The 16,971-nt window shown below is 43.1% G+C and overlaps 1 protein-coding gene across 1 annotated transcript in view; it reads right to left on the bottom strand.

Annotated features, from left to right (window-relative positions):
* LOC118407944 (von Willebrand factor D and EGF domain-containing protein-like) overlaps nucleotides 1-16,971 on the bottom strand; it is a 129,403-nt gene that overhangs the window by 50,211 nt on the left and 62,221 nt on the right. The gene's annotated exons all lie outside the window — the stretch shown is intronic.

A 16,971-nucleotide genomic window follows, 5' to 3' on the forward strand; every position in this document is an offset into this window, starting at 1 on the left:
ATTTGGTTAACGAGTTGAAGAATGTAATCGTGGAGAAAAGATTAACCTGTAATCTCCAAGAACATCTTGGATGGTGGCATAAGATAGTATCATAAGCTGGGGAAGCACCGTCTAAACTCGTTTCCCTGCTTATGATACTATCTTATGCCACCGTAAGATCTGCTTGGAGATTAATCAACCACGGCGTTGGCACAAAATGAATTGTTTAAGAACGTAAACAAATATTCAATTAAGAAAATATGACGTACACATACGGTCTACATTAAGGATTATATACTGTTCTGTATTAAGTTTAAACTGTTTTACCAAAATAAAGTATCGCTGTGGGATTGTCACGCTCTACACCAGGGAAAGAACAGAGGAAGAGGGGACCCGGCGTTACCGGTGTGACAGCGATCTCGCCCCCCCGTGATCTCGCCCCCCCGGGGGCGAAATCACTAGCGATCTCGCCCCCCCGGGGCGAAATCACTAGCGATCTCGCCCTCCCCGGCTAGTGATCTCGCCCCCCTACCTCGCCCCCCTTTAGCGATTTCGCCCCCCCCCCAAAAAAACGGGTTTACATAGTATCAATATTAACGTAATTACATGGTAATAAGATAGTTGAACTTGTTTCAGACAAGGAGGGTTGGGTCCCTTGTATTCCCATTATTGCATATACCTGAGTCTTGACATAAGATGTATGTCATTGTATTCACCTGTCCTCAAGCAACCTATATATCTCCAATATGAAGTCTCTACCATGAAGTGACCACAAAAGAACTATGTAATGTCTTTATTAATTATGCAAATATTAAGTATTAATTAGAATAACGCACATTTTGGTATATGCACCTGGCCAAGGGATATCTTCACCTCCAACATGACTGTTTTTTCTAGTATTTAGGAACTGATGCATTTACCCGTGTTTCTTAAGAGAGGTACTTTACCACTGAGTGTTTGTGTAGCATTTAGCAACAGCTATATCAACTTGCGCGTAGATAGTGTTTATAATGAGAAACAATTATTCACGTGTGTTTTTTTAGTGCTTTGGAAATGTTTCCAGCACAAGAAAGAAAACACTGTGACAAATTGAAAACGTATAGCTGACGTATTCCGTACCATAGACGGTGTTGATTTATACGTTCGCAGTAGCACTGTTTTTATGCCACCTCAGCTGCAAAAATTATCTTTTTCATTTCAATGTCATGTTTGCACCGAACAATATAGTATCGACTTTCGAGGTATGACATCTTACGGTACGGTAATAATGTGCCATATAGGTACCAGGTAACACACCATATACGTTACTCCCCAGGTGCAGTATAGTACCAGGTAGCGCAGCTGTAATATGTAGTAGCCATCTGCTCTGGGGGGGGGGGGGGGCGAAAACGCTAAAGGGGGGCGAAAACGCTAGTGATCTCGCCCCCCGGGGGGGCGAGATCGCCGGGGGGGCGAGATCGCTGTCACACCGGCACCTTCAAGGCCAACTCCAGACGGGAGCGGAAAACAAACTCGAGCCGAGACGTGTGAACTGGTGTTTACATCCAGGGTACACTACAGTGTTGGGTATCGTACGGGCTGTAGGGTGTGTTTATAACCTGATTGTTTAGAAAAACATCTCCATTGATGACGTTATATTAAGGAAGAAAGGCATCCGCATTTTCAAAAAACTAAGATTGACTACTACTATACTACTGTAACAGTACATTATTTCATTATGGAACGTCAAAGCAAGAAGCACAAAATAGCACATAAAGATATACCAAAAGTGGTATTTAAAAACGTCAGTATAAAGCTTTTTGACGACGCCTCAGGGGAGTCATCAAGTGGTATATATTGCATTCTTGATGACGCCTCAGGGGAGTCGTCAAGTGGTATATATTGCATTCAGTCTGCAAAAATTCTAGGAATTGCACAGGCATTTTTCCACGGAATGCAGTATGCTGGGTGTGCAAGCCCTCCCCCCAAATCTGTTCCACATGTATCTCTGGTATGCAATAGTGGAATGTAGGTTACACTTGCTCCCTGGAGGAATTTGTCCTTTGAAACTAGACAGGGAAACTCTGCATAATGGATAACGTTGTCGTGGTTGTTAATATATGTTATGTTGTGAAGGATACATTTTCTTTTCTAGAGCTTGTTCGAGCCATATGCCACAGGCAGACAGGAAATACTTCATATAGAGGTCATGATCTTGAACGATGGCATCCAAATGGTTATCATATTCAGAGCCAAATATGATTGTTCAAGGCCTATTATACTATCCAAGGACTGGAATATTACGAAGTAGCTGGACAGCCATGTGGGTTAGGTGCAAGAAAGTCATTCAAGGACGGAAATGCTGGAAACAGTTGATTGCCATATAAAATAGGTAGACACGAAATGTTACGTATTAAGGTCATAATCTTGAATAATGGCAATTGGAAATTATATTCAGAGCCAAATGTAATTTTCATGGCATATACTAAAGGTAACGTTATATGTAATTTTCATGGCATATACTAAAGGTATATCAAGGTCACACACTGGTTATTTTCATGGCATATACTAAAGGTATATCAAGGTCACACACTGGTAATTTTCATGGCATATACTAAAGGTATATCAATTCAGGCTGCATTCCCGACATAGTTTCAGGCTGCATTCCCGACCTACATCCAGGCTGCATTCCCGACCTACATTCAGGCTGCATTCCCGACCTACATTCTGGCTGCATTCCCGACCTACATTCAGGCTGCATTCCCGACCTACATCCAGGCTGCATTCCCGACCTACATTCTGGCTGCATTCCCGACCTACATTCTGGCTGCATTCCCGACCTACATTCAGGCTGCATTCCCGACCTACATTCTGGCTGCATTCCCGACCTACATTCTGGCTGCATTCCCGACCTACATTCAGGCTGCATTCCCGACCTACATTCTGGCTGCATTCCCGACCTACATTCTGGCTGCATTCCCGACCTACACTGATCCAGGCTGCATTCCCGACCTACATTCTGGCTGCATTCCCGACCTACATTCTGGCTGCATTCCCGACCTACACTGATCCAGGCTGCATTCCCGACCTACATTCAGGCTACATTCCCGACCTACATTCTGGCTGCATTCCCGACCTACATACAGGCTGCATTCCCGACCTACATTCTGGCTGCATTCCCGACCTACATTCTGGCTGCATTCCCGACCTACATCCAGGCTGCATTCCCGACCTACATTCAGGCTGCATTCCCGACCTACACTGATCCAGGCTGCATTCCCGACCTACATTCTGGCTGCATTCCCGACCTACATTCAGGCTGCATTCCCGACCTACATCCAGGCTGCATTCCCGACCTACATACAGGCTGCATTCCCGACCTACATTCAGGCTGCATTCCCGACCTACATTCTGGCTGCATTCCCGACCTACATTCAGGCTGCATTCCCGTCCTAGTTTCAGGCTGCATTCCTGACCTACATTCAGACTGCATTCCCGACCTACTTTCAGGCTGCATTCATGGCATAGAATCAGCCTGCATTCATGACCTAGTCTTTGGATGTACATGTATAGAATGTATGGTATTCCCTATCAGTTGACCATGGCTGACCAAACCATCTTCCTGATCGCAAATGCAAGCGACTTTCAGTTCTGCCTGTAAGTGTCAATGTGTCTGTGTTTGTGTGATTGTATTTAGCCATGTGGATTAGGTGCAAGAAAGTCATTCAAGGACTGAAGTGCTGGAAACAGTTGGTTCTTCAAGTTTTATTCTCCACTATATACTGTAGTGCTGTAGGTTTAGGTTACTGGCAGACCATAGTACATTTCTGCTGGCTGTAGGTTTATGTTGCAGGTGGACTAGGTGCCAGGGTTAGTGCGACAGGGAAGTTCCAGTCTATGCACGCGCACCTACCTGCCAAACCCGTTCCAATTCTATTTCCACATTTTGGACTGGTCAAAAAACCCTACAACAGCCACCGTCGTCATGGCAATGTATGTTTTCCATTGCCAATCTTGTTTCACCTGAGTTATCGTTTGTTGTTATTACCTGAGTGGAACAGGTGCAAATACCACACCTGCATGTGTGAATGGACAGAGCTGTGCATGGGGAAGACAGAAACTAGTGTCTGGTTCGGTCATCCAAGATGGAGGTGATTTGATTTCAAAAATTTCTAAGTAGCATGCCATCAATGATATATAGCAAAATTTAATCCACATACATACCACTACGGTAACGTTAACAGTGTCTCAGTAAATAAAGCACCCCAACTCCTCAAACACACACCTTGAGTTGAATTTCAGCACATAAACATTCACTGTCTTGCGAACACCGGTTCCACACTCTGAAACACACGGTACCGCCTTACCTCCCTGTCCCCGGCACACCGCCCAAACCGCCGCCAACACGGCCAGCCAAGCCCCGGTCCACCCGCACACAGACCCCGTTATCCTCTTCATCCCACCGGGTCCACTCCAGCCGCTCCCTCGGTGTCCGAACGCACCCAGCCCCGCCACCAACACTCACACGTCCCGCCTCACCGGCCGGCTGGCTGAATTCCAAACCGCAGATTCCGCGCGGTTCTGGCGCGAATCAAATCTTCACTCCTGAAAAGGCACGAGTTTCTCTCACAGCGCCACAAAAGTGTCGTCTGCAAACCGAGACTCCGGTTTATCCACCCTGCTGCCCTACCAAGGTTTTCTGGCGGCTCCTGTATTCTGAAGACAGCTCCTATTGAAAACCGGAACGCTGACAACTCGATATCCCAGCTCGTGGAGAAAACTCTTCCCAGAGAAGAAATCCTGTCCTTCCGTAAAACCACTGAAAGCAAAACTGAGAGTCCTGTTCACTGCAAAAGCCTGCTTGGCTTTCCAATCACATAGGGCAGAGAAACTTCTCTTCAAAACAGAGCTGGTCTTTCACGCTCCCTCTCCCTCTCCCTCTCCTTAGACCCAAGGCGACTTAAAGACAGACTTTTCCTCTTGCTTGGTTCAAAGACGGTAAAAAAACGGGAGAAACTTTTAACAACACGGTTTCTTGTTCGTATGTCTATCTTACCTTGCATCTGTAGGGATCTGCAGGGCTATGAAGACTCCTTGTGCCAAAAATAGCGCCTGGCTTGACTAGACTGTAGGTGGGAATAGCCGGTCTCAGTACTGGAGTTCTGACGTTATATGGAACAGCCCATTGTGTCACAGGGGGAATTCACTGAGGCTCACAAGGATTTCTGATCTCTCTAGTTTAGCTGGTTGGATGTACAAGTTTCTACCCTCCCAATGTCAATTTAAGTGACAAACCTGGGATACTTTCTAGCACATGAAAAAGGAACGTCCGCAAGACTGGTGTGGTATTTACACTTTCCAGTTCAGGTTGTAGCCCCCTAACTGCAGTTTAACAGTACGTCGAAAGGTGACGCACAACAACAGTGTCCGGAAAAACCAAGGACGTTCTTTCATAACGTCCTTGGGATAGATAAATCAGTGTCTTCAGTGGAAGAAGATGCAAAAAAGTCAAATACCTATAGTTACTCGTGCAAAAACGGACGGGCATCAAGATTTACAGGGAAACAACAGCGAACACATTAATGTTTGACTGAAGAGAGTCCTTTCACAAGTAGCTCTTACCTTTTATAGCTTGCACTTACATATTGTCATTTTGTAGTCACTGAATCGATTATAATTACCCCTGTCGTCGTCACGAGTCGTTGAATATAAAACAATCCTAAGATTTTTTGAAACAATCTCAAGATTCGAAATAATCTCAAGATTAAAGTAAATAATCTCGAGGTTTTCCGAAAAGGTGCTGAAAGTTTCGCATACAGCTGATACTGGATACACTGAACTGACTTGATATGCGATGTAATAAGTCGCGCATGAATTGATTTTAAAGTGCTCCTTTGCTTAAATGCAACCCAATACACTGAGGTAAGTGAAACAAAATGTGGGGAATTATTTCATGTGTGTATTCTGATCCTCTGTATTACATAAGGTTAGCAGATAGCTAAGATATACACAGCCGACACTGGCCACTGCCATGTAATATAAGGACCATCCGTCATGAGTTCATTCACCTCGTTGCTGTGGATCACGTCATCGCGTGCGCTATGAATCATGGGAGTCCTGTCCGACACTTTCTTCCCTTCTCACCTGCGAACGTAACGTACAGGTGTTGTCTTTACGGCGCCGTGGGGCCTCACCTGGGCGTCTTGTGGGCTAAGAACCAGCGGGCTTCGCTTCCTGGGGGCTCTAAGAACCTTACAGAGGTATCCAGACTGGAATTAAGTCACAATCTCTCGCAGGACACTTCTAAAAAAAAGTTCAGGTAAACCCGGAAGTTACAGGTGTGTAACGGTGCACCTGACATGTCTGTGGTTGGGGGTGGGTGAGGTGGTTTGTGTGTTTGGGGGTGGGGGTGGGGGTGTGTAGTACAAATACATTTTACCACAGGTTTTTAGCTGTTTTGCATGTATAACTCTTGTTGTTACAATGAATTAGGATGTATGTTTCTATGGCTTTGATATCATTCGAAGTGATACTTCTATCCTCTTGTCGGCAGCTGTTGATCTATGTTTAGAGGCATTTTGTAAATCTAAAATGTGCTGGCTATGGTTGACCATTTTGGCACATTCTCTATGACGGGGCTTGAGTCTTGTCGCTAGAATGTACCAGTAAACATTTGCCGTGTTTCTATACCTTCTATAGTATTTGAGTAGAAATTACAGTTTGGTCTATAAAACGCTAAAGAGGACATGATTGTAAACTGGACATGCTATGGATACACTTGCAAGCACTGTACATGTTAGTGGCCCCCGTCATCTCAAGACCATGTCTCAAGGAGAAACCATTGCTTACAGAGTATGCACCCTATCCGTACACGATACATAGGTCAATTTATAACCATATAATCGCCATGAGATATTCACACCTGTGTGTGTTTGTGGTAAAGGGGAGGCGACCACAAAGGATCAAGTCTGTGACAGTGCGTAACGATAAGCCGTGCAGAAAATATCGTCAGCTATGGCGTGGGAAGCTCAAGAACTGCGGAGGACAGAGGAGGTAGGTTAGAAGACGTCTTCTTATGATAAAAGCTATGGAAAAGAAGCAAGTATCGGCATTACACATATACATTGTATGACCATGTGACCAGGACCCAGTCATCATTTTAATTTTCTTAAAGATGCGTAGGCGTGTCGAAGTTTTGAATCTTAGACAAGTTCACTGACCCCAACTCTCTGGTGACCTTAAGGCCGACATCGCATGATGTACGTTTCACAGAACAAGTTTGGCAGATTTGCCCATATCGTCCTATTCACATATCTCGAGAAAGTAAGAAATGTGACAAAGTATTAACCATGATGTCGAAATGAAGAGTATCCGATGTGCGTTCATTTCTTTTAAATGTTATTCAATATCTAGAATGGCCACCATGAAACTGTGCCAGTTTTATTGACAGCTGGTGCAGGTGTGAACGTCCGGAACAAGGACGTAAGGATACGGACTGTTCAGAACCGGTGTTTATTAGTATTAACTGTAACACTTTAAAGTTGATGATGAAGACCTTAATGATGTATTGTATGTCTTTCAGCAACTTTTCATGGCAGCCTTTAATGGCCACCATGAAACTGTTTCGGCTTTAATAAGAGCTGGAGCAGATGTGAACGCACGGAGCAAGGAGGTAGGGAGACGGACTGTTGTTGTTCAGCACATGTTTATGTAATATCGTGCAAGACTTGATACTTATCGTATAGTGGTATTCTTGCTTGCTGCCACTGCACCAACATAAGTATATTTTCCACCGTGTTACCAAACTGAAGATCATTGATGTGTTGTGTGCTTTATGGAGTCCTCTTTTCATGGCATCCTTGTAAGGCCACAATGAAACTATGCCAGCTTTACTGACAGCTGGTGCAGATGTGAACACACGGGCAGAATCGGTAGGTAAATGAGTGTTCTGGTGGAGGGATTAGTTTAAACCATGATGAAAGATCTTCCAGTGGTAGACCTTACAGCTTCTTGTCATATAGATAACCATCTGTTAAATTTTACAGCAATGGAACACGCTGCAACCCGAATGGATACCATAAAACTGTGCCAGCTTTTTTTTTAATCTGGCACAGATGTGAACGCACTTTGCAATTAGGTAGTCAGATAGACTGCTGTAAAAGTGCGTCGCTGTTTCTATACCGTCATGTTGTTTTCACATTCACGTTGTCAACTTGTGGCAACTGTTAGCAATGGTGCTAACTTCCCTTGAGTTGGTTCCGTGGCCATACTGAAGAATTTCTGATGTGTTTTACAGCAAATAGCTTCATTGCACTTGGCAGTCTAGTCAGAAACTATCAGTTTTACTGACAACTTGTGCAGATATAAACGTACGGGACAAGTGGTAGCGAGATGGGCCGTTGTTGTTATGCGCACTGTTTTAATTTGTAACATCATACAAGACCTTATTTCTATATGAATGAATGAATGAATGAAGACCTTTATTGTACATACATGCCCATTGGGTTAAGTACAGGTCGCAACAAAAGATACATGAAATACATACAATGAATCTACAACACACAAGAATCGTATTGTACTACGTGAATTCGACTTCTTGTTACCTCCATGAAAAATGGAGGTATAGTTTTGAGTGTGTCTGTCTGTCTGTCTGTGTTTCTGGATATTAGTGGACATCATAACTTGAGAACCTCTTGATGGACTACGATGATATTTGGTATGTGGGTAGGGGTTGGGAAGACGAAGGTCAAGGTCAATTTTGGGCCCCCTGGTGTGTGACCTTGATAATGCAGCAGAACTTCAATTTTTTGTATCTTTTTATCTGGACATGCTATGGTCTTGATTTTTTGCTAGCAGATAGCTTGTGATGTAAGGAAGAAGTCGTGTATGTTTGGGCCCCCCTAGCAGCTTGCTCTGGAACTACAGGAGCATTTTTGTCAAAATCTTCCAAGGAGCATAATGGAACATAGGAATGATGGATTTCCATGATATTTGGTATGCAGGTACCTGTGGCAGAGATGCACATAATGAAGTACAAATTATGCAAATTTTGACTTAATTTTGCAAACTTAATAGGGAAAATCTATATTTACAGTGTTTTTCAATATAGGACTCAAATACATGTTACATATGAAGTTTTTGGCAGGCGGAAGTTAAACAGACACTGATTATGCAAATAAGTCCCTAATTTGCATAATTAATTTGAAAGTGACCTAATTCTTCTTAGTACGTGTATCAAATGATTGGAATGTCAACACTGTGTAAGTAAGTGAAAGGTGTACATAAGCAAGCATGAATTATGCAAATGTCAAAGTCATTTACATGATCAGAATATTTCATGGAGGTATGAGGTCTCCGAACTCTTGTTTTATATTGAAGCGGTACACTCGGTAAGTTACCATTAGCAATATCATCAACATAAGTGTACATTTGTCCTTTTGGTACAGCACTGATGACCTTCTGATGTGTTTTACAGCAAAGCACACCCTTACACACAGCAGCCTGTAATGGCCACCACGGAACTGTGTCAGTTTTATTGACAGCTGGTGCAGATGTGAACGTACAAGACGATACGGCAAGGAGGCGGACTGTTGCTATTTAGCACATGTCATTGTGACATGACGTAACACTACATATCAATCTTATAGCGGTACACATTACAGCCGCCATAACCAATGTCACCGACATAACTATACTTTACATCCTGTTACCATACTGACGACTATCAACATCTGGTGTATTGAAAGCAATGGACTCCCCTTATCATGGTAGCCCAGAACTACACCATGAACGAACCCATGTCAGTTTTACTGACAGCCGGTGCAGATGTGAACGCACGGACAGAATTGGTAGGTAAATGATTGTTCTGGTGCATGGAATAGCTAAAACCTTCATAAAAGATCTGACATTTGTCTTCCAGTGGTAGACCTTACAGCTACAGTCCATGTTTCTGAGAATGTGTAAACGTACTTAGGTTCGTCGTTATGCCATATAGGTAACCATCTGATAAATTTTACAGCAATGGACTCCTCTACACATTGCAGCCCAGAATGGCCACCATGAAACTGTGTCGGCTTTACTGACAGCTGGTGCAGATGTGAACGCACGTGACGAGGAGGTAAGGAGACGGACTGTTTTTGATCAGCTCGTGTTTTTTGTAACATTATGAAATGTCTAACATGTATTTTATATTTTCCACTGGTACATCTTGTACCTAATAGCGTCTTTAAACGAATTAACTAGAATGGGTGAATGTCCTCACGTTCGACTTATCACCATACTAAAAACCATATGATTTGTTTTACAGGACATAACTCCCATCTACCTGGCAGCCCGGGATGGCCGTCATGAAAGTGTATCAGCTTTACTGAAAAATGGTGCAGATGTGAACGCACGGGACAAGGAGGTAAGGAAACGGACTGTTGTTGTTCAGCACATGTTTTTATAATATCTTGCAAGACCTGATACTTATCGTATAGTGGTACTTGCTTGATGCCTAGGCACCAACATAAGTATATTTTCCACCTTGTTACAAAACTGAAGATCATTAATGCCTTGTGTGAGTCCCATTTTGATAGCATCCTTGCAAGGCCACAATAAAACTATGTCAGCTTTACTGACAGCTGGTGCAGATGTGAACGTGCGAACAGAATTTGTAGGTAAATGAGTGTTCTGGTGCATGGGCTGGTTAAATCATCATAAAAGGTCTGACATTTGTCTTCCAGATGTAGACCTTACAGCTTCTTTAGTCCATGTTTTTGAGAATAGGTGAATGTACTTAAGTTCGTCTTCTTGTCATATAGATAAATATCTGACAAATTTACAGCAATGGACTCCCCTACACGCGGCAGCCCAGAATGGCCACCACAAAACTGTATCAGCTTTACTGACAGCTGGTGCAGATGTGAACGCACGGGAAGAGGCGGTAAGTAGACGGACTGTTGTGCAGTGCCTGTTTTTGTAACATTATGGAATGTCTAACATATATCTTCCGCTGGTACACCTGATAGAGACTTTAAACGAATTATCTAGAATGGGTGAATGTCCCCCACGTCCCTCTTCATGATCACCATACTAAAAACCATATGATGTGTTTTACAGCACGTAACTGCCATGAATCTGGCAGCCCTGCATGGCCATCGTGAAACTGTTTATTGACAGCTGGTGATCTTATACCGATAGTACTTGGCATGTTTTTGAGAATGACATCTTGTCCTATAGATAATCATCAGATACATTTTACAGCAATGGACTCCTCTTCATATGGCAGCCGAGAATGGCCACCAAGACACTGTGTCAGTTTTACTGAAATCTGGTGCAGATGTGGACGCACGTGACTATCAGGTAGGTCCATGGACTGCTACAGTACATCACTGTTTCTATAGCGTGATGTCAGTTTTCACATTGATCTCGTCAACATGTAGAAGAAGACGAGACTATAAGTGGTTAATAGCAAAGACCTCCATTGTATCTGTCAGGTAGGAATGGACAATATGAAACTGTCAGTTTTACTGACAACTGGGGCAGATGTGAACGCACGGGACAAGGAGGTAAGGAGACGAACGTGTGTTGTTCAGCATCTGTTTTTGTAACATCATAGAATGTCTATCATATATCCTCCACTGACATACCTAATAGCGTCTTTAAATGAATAAGGTAGAATGGATGAATGTCCCCACGTTCGTCTTGGCACCATACTAAAAACCATCTGGTATGTTTTACAGCATTTAACTCCTCTACAAGTGGCAGCCTCGGATGGCCACCATGAAACCGTGTCTGTTTTACTGACAGCTGGTGCAGATGTGAACGCACGGGAGAGGCAGGTAAGGAAATAGACTGTTGTTTTCAACACCCGTTTTTGTAACATTATGAAATGTGTAACATAATGTCTAATAGCGTCTTTAATCGAATTAGCTAGGATGGATGAATGTTCTCACGTTCGTCTTGGCACCATACTAAAAACCATATGATGTGTTTTACAGCATGCAACTCCTCTACATGCGGCAGCTCTGAATGGCCACCATGAAACTGTATCAGTTTTACTGAAAGCCGGTGCAGATGTGAACTCACGGGACAAAGAGGTAGGTAATGGACTGTTAGTGTTACATTACATTGCTGTTTCTATAGCGTAATATCAGTTAACACATTGATCTTGTCAATATGTAGAAGAAGATGATAGCAAAGGTAATAGCAAAGACATCTATTGTACCTGTTAGTTAGGAATGACCAACATGAAACTGTCAGCTTTACTGACAGCTGGTGCAGATCTGAACCCATGGGATAATAAGGTAGCCGGATGGACCGCTGTTGTTCAGGTCACTGTTTTGCATCAAACAAAAAACTTCATTTTTACCGTGAAGCGTTACACTCAGCAGTTGCCATTAAAACGTCATCTGGTGAGATACTGAAGATTTCTGATATGTTTGACAGCAACGGACTCCCCTGTACGCGGCAGCCGAGAATGGCCACCAAGACACTGTGTCAGTTTTACTGACAGCTGGGGCAGATGTGAACGCACGGGACGACACGGTAAGGAGACGGGCTGTTGTTGTTCAGCACATGTTTGTGTGATATAGTGCAATACTTCATACTTATCGTATAGGGCAATGACCCTAATTGACGCAGGCGCAGAAGGCCCAAAACGAGTCCATACAGTATTTTAGCCTATTTTCGACTTTTAGCAGGAAAATGTTAGAAACATTTCATGTGGTGAGACAGTGTAGGGTGCAGACGTTCAGATTAGGCAAAAAAACAAGGTTTTGGTTGATTTTTTTAGCCTGACCTGACCCCTTATTTGAAGTGGTCAGTCCCTAACTTGAGGTCACGTGATGCCAAGATGGCGGCAAACACGAAAAATTCGGAACCTTCCACGGGCCAGAAAGTTTAGATATTCGACTTTTGGACACTTGAGATAGCGGGCTGCTGTTTGGGGTGAGTTTCTTATGACCTGGAATGTTTACGGATGAGATTATGACACCCTGAACTTGCTAACTTTTACATTATGGCCTATGCAGATTTCTATCAGTGGTAACTGCTCTGCCAGACTTTGGGTTTGAGGGAATTAGGGCCTTTAGGGCTCATATTTCCCCTGAAACTGGTTATGTAGGTAAGAAGTAGGTTCCTGCAGACCCACTTGGCTCATGATTTTTTACAGTTTCTTCAATTTTAGTGTATTTTGGCCATTTTTTTATTAGTTTTGTATTCTTTAGCTGTACTGCAGTATGTGCTGTCCTCAAATGCTTACAGGTCTACCCCGAATAACATTTTAGTACAGATTTAGGCCCCTAAATAGAGGCAGAGTAGTGTTCTTATGCCAGGGTGAGCAGGTTTTGATACTTTTTTTTCCCTGTTTTTGTTACTTTTTGCCAACTGACAGTGGGTGTGTCACTAGCCTAGAACACAGTGCCACAACCCCCTGATCCAGCTTCTCAGAAAGTATCCCCAAGGGACCATTCCAGGTCAGAAACTTTTGAAATTTGGGGTGATTCTTCGCAACCCTTTTCCGCACCATGTGAAATTATTGAAATTTGTCAATCTTGAACTAAAAGCCCCTACATGGGCAATGACCCTAATTGACGCAGGCGCAGAAGGCCCAAAACGAGTCCATACAGTATTTTAGCCTATTTTCGACTTTTAGCAGGAAAATGTTAGAAACATTTCATGTGGTGAGACAGTGTAGACACGTTCAGATTAGGCAAAAAACAAGGTTTTGGTTGATTTTTTTAGCCTGACCTGACCCCTTATTTGAAGTGATCAGTCCCTAACTTGAGGTCACGTGATGCCAAGATGGCGGCAAACACGAAAAATTCGGGACCTTCCACTGGCCAGAAAGTTTAGATATTCGACTTTTGGACACTTGAGATAGCGGGCTGCTGTTTGGGGTGAGTTCTTATGACCTGGAATGTTCACGGATGAGATTATGACACCCTGAACTTGCTAACTTTTACATTATAGCCTATGCAGATTTCTATTAGTGGTAACTGCTCTATAGTGGTACCGCCACTGCACCAACAGAATTATATTTTCCACCTTGTTACAAAACTGAAGACCATTAATGTCTTGTGTGAGTCCTATTTGATAGCATCCTTGGAAGGCCACAATAAAACTACATGTATGTCAGCTTTACTGACAGCTGGTGCAGATTTGAACGTGCGAACAGAATCGGTAGGTAAATGAGTGTTCTGGTGCATGGATTGGTTAAACCATCATGAAATTTCTGACTTTTATCTTCCAGTGGTAGACCTTACAGCTTCTTTAGTTCATGTTTTTTAGAATGAGTGAACGTACTTAGGTTCGTCTTCTTGTCATGTAGATAACCATCTGATAAATTTTACAGCAATGGACTCCTCTACACGTGACAGCCCGGAAAGGCCACCAAGACACTGTGTCAGTTTTACTGACAGCTGGTGCAGATATGAACGCATGGGACTGCCGGGTAAGGAGACGGGCTGTTGCTGTTCAGCACATATTTTTGTAATATCGTGCAAGACTTGATATTTTTCGTATAGTGGTATACTTGCTTTATGCTACTTCACCAACATAAGTATATTTTCCACCTTGTTACCAAACTGAAGATCATTAATGCCTTGTGTGAGTCCCATTTTGATAGCATTCTTGGAAGGCCACAATGAACCTATGTTAGTTTTACTGACAGCTGGTGCAGATTTGAACGTGCGAACAGAATCGGTAGGTAAATGAGTGTTCTGGTGCATGGATTGGTTAAAACCATCATGAAAGATCTGACATTTACCATCCAGAGGTAGACCTTACAGCTTCTTTTGTCCATGTTTTTGAGAATGAGTGAACGTACTTATATAAGTGCGTCAAAAAAATAACCATCTGATAAATTTTACAGCAATGGACTCCCCTACACGCGGCAGCCCAGAACGGCCACCATGAAACTGTGTCGGCTTTACTGACAGCTGGTGCAGATGTGAACGCACGGGAAGAATCGGTAGGTAAATGAGTTCTTGTGCATTGACTGGTTAAACCGTCATGAAAGATCTGGCATTTATCTTCCAGAGGTAGACCTTACAGCTTCTTTTGTCCATGTTTTTGAGAATGAGTGAACGTACTTATATAAGTGCGTCAAAAAAATAACCATCTGATAAATTTTACAGCAATGGACTCCCCTACACGCGGCAGCCAAGAATGGCCATCGTGAAACTGTGTCAGTTTTACTGACAGCTGGTGCAGATGTGAACGCACTGGACAAGGAGGTAAGGAGACGGACTGTTGTTTTTCAACACCTGTTTTTGTAACATTATGAAATGTCTAACATGTATCTTCCACTGGTATAACTAATAGCGTCTTTAACCAAATTAGGTAGGATGGATGAATGTCCTCACGTTCGTCTTGTCACCATAATAAAATCCATATGATGTGTTTTACAGCATGTAACTCCCCTGAAGTTTGCAGCCCAGAAAGGCCACCATGAAACTGTGTCAGTTTTACTGACAGCTGGTGCAGATGTGAACGCACGGAACAGCAGGGTAAGGAGACGGACTGTTATTGTTCAGGACATGTATTTGTAAGTTAAACATAATGAAATGTCTGACACGTATATTCCACTGGTATACATAAAAGCGTCTTTAAACGATGTAGTTATAATAAGTGCATGTCCGCACGTTCGTCTTCTCATCACGCGTAAGACCATATGATGTGTTTTACAGCATAGAACTCCCTTGCACCGGGCAGCCCAGAATGGCCACAACGAAACTGTGTCAGTTTTACTGACAGCTGGTGCAGATGTGAACGCTCGGAACAGGGAGGTAAGGAGATGGACTGCTGTTGTTCGGCACATGTTTATGTAATAAAACCTGATACGTATCGTATAGTTGAACTTACTTGCTGCCATTGCACCAACATAAGTATATTTTCCACCTTGTTACCAAACTGATGATCATTGATATATTGTGTGTTTACTACTTAGGTTCGACTTCTTGTCATATAGATAACCATCTGATAAATTTTACAGCAATGCACTCCTCTACACCTGGCAGCCCAGAATGGCCACAAAGAGACTGTATCAGTTTTACTGACAGCTGGTGCAGATGTGAACGCGCGGGAGAAGGAGGTAAGGAGATGGACTGTTGTTGTTCAACATCTGTTTTTGTAACAATATGAAATGACTAACATGTATCTTTCACTGTCATACCTAAAAGAGTCTTTAAACGAAGTAGTTAGTATTGGTGAAAGTTCTCACGTTCGTCTTGTCACCATACACCATCACAATCATATGATAAATTTTACAGCAATGGACTCCTCTACACATGGCAGCCAAGAATGGCCACCGTGAAACTGCGTCAGTTTTACTGACAGCTGGTGCAGGGGTCAGCGCACGGGCCGGGAAGGTAAGATAACGGACTATTGTTGTTCAACACAGTTTTTGTTACATCATGAAATGTATAACAAGTATCTTCCACTGGCATCCCAGTACCTTAGTAGGGTCTTTAAACAAAGTAGCTACAATAAATGATTGTCCTCAATCGCGTTCGTCTCGTCACCATACGAAACACCATATGGTGTCTTTTACAGGATGTAACTCCCCTGCACCTGGCAGCCAAGAATGGCCACCATGAAACTGTGTCAGTTTTACTGACAGCTGGTGCAGACGTGAACGCACGGACAGAGCTGGTAAATGAGCGTTCTTTTGCTTAGACCATCATGGGGGGTCTGACTTTTGTCTTCTAATTGTAAAACTGCTTCATAAGATTATTTTATTGTGATTGAGCCTTGATATTGTAGTTTATGTATATACTGAATACTGTCCGAATGAAAGCTCATCTGTGTTGGTAAACTCCATATTGAAAAAGTTTAAATTTTGTTCCAACACAAAAAGGGACTCACTATAAATTTTCGGTGGAACACTCCGACCTTCTTCAGATGAAATGACTCGCTGCACTAATCCGGAAGTCGTCGGATGACGTCAGGTAGCAGCGAATCATAAATGGCGGGAAGGCGAAACCTGCTACGTCACGGTTCAGCCAGGGTTGATGTGCCCTAATGCAAATA

This window comes from Branchiostoma floridae, unplaced genomic scaffold (assembly GCF_000003815.2).
Source record: "Branchiostoma floridae strain S238N-H82 unplaced genomic scaffold, Bfl_VNyyK Sc7u5tJ_1501, whole genome shotgun sequence".
NCBI lineage: Eukaryota > Metazoa > Chordata > Leptocardii > Amphioxiformes > Branchiostomatidae > Branchiostoma > Branchiostoma floridae.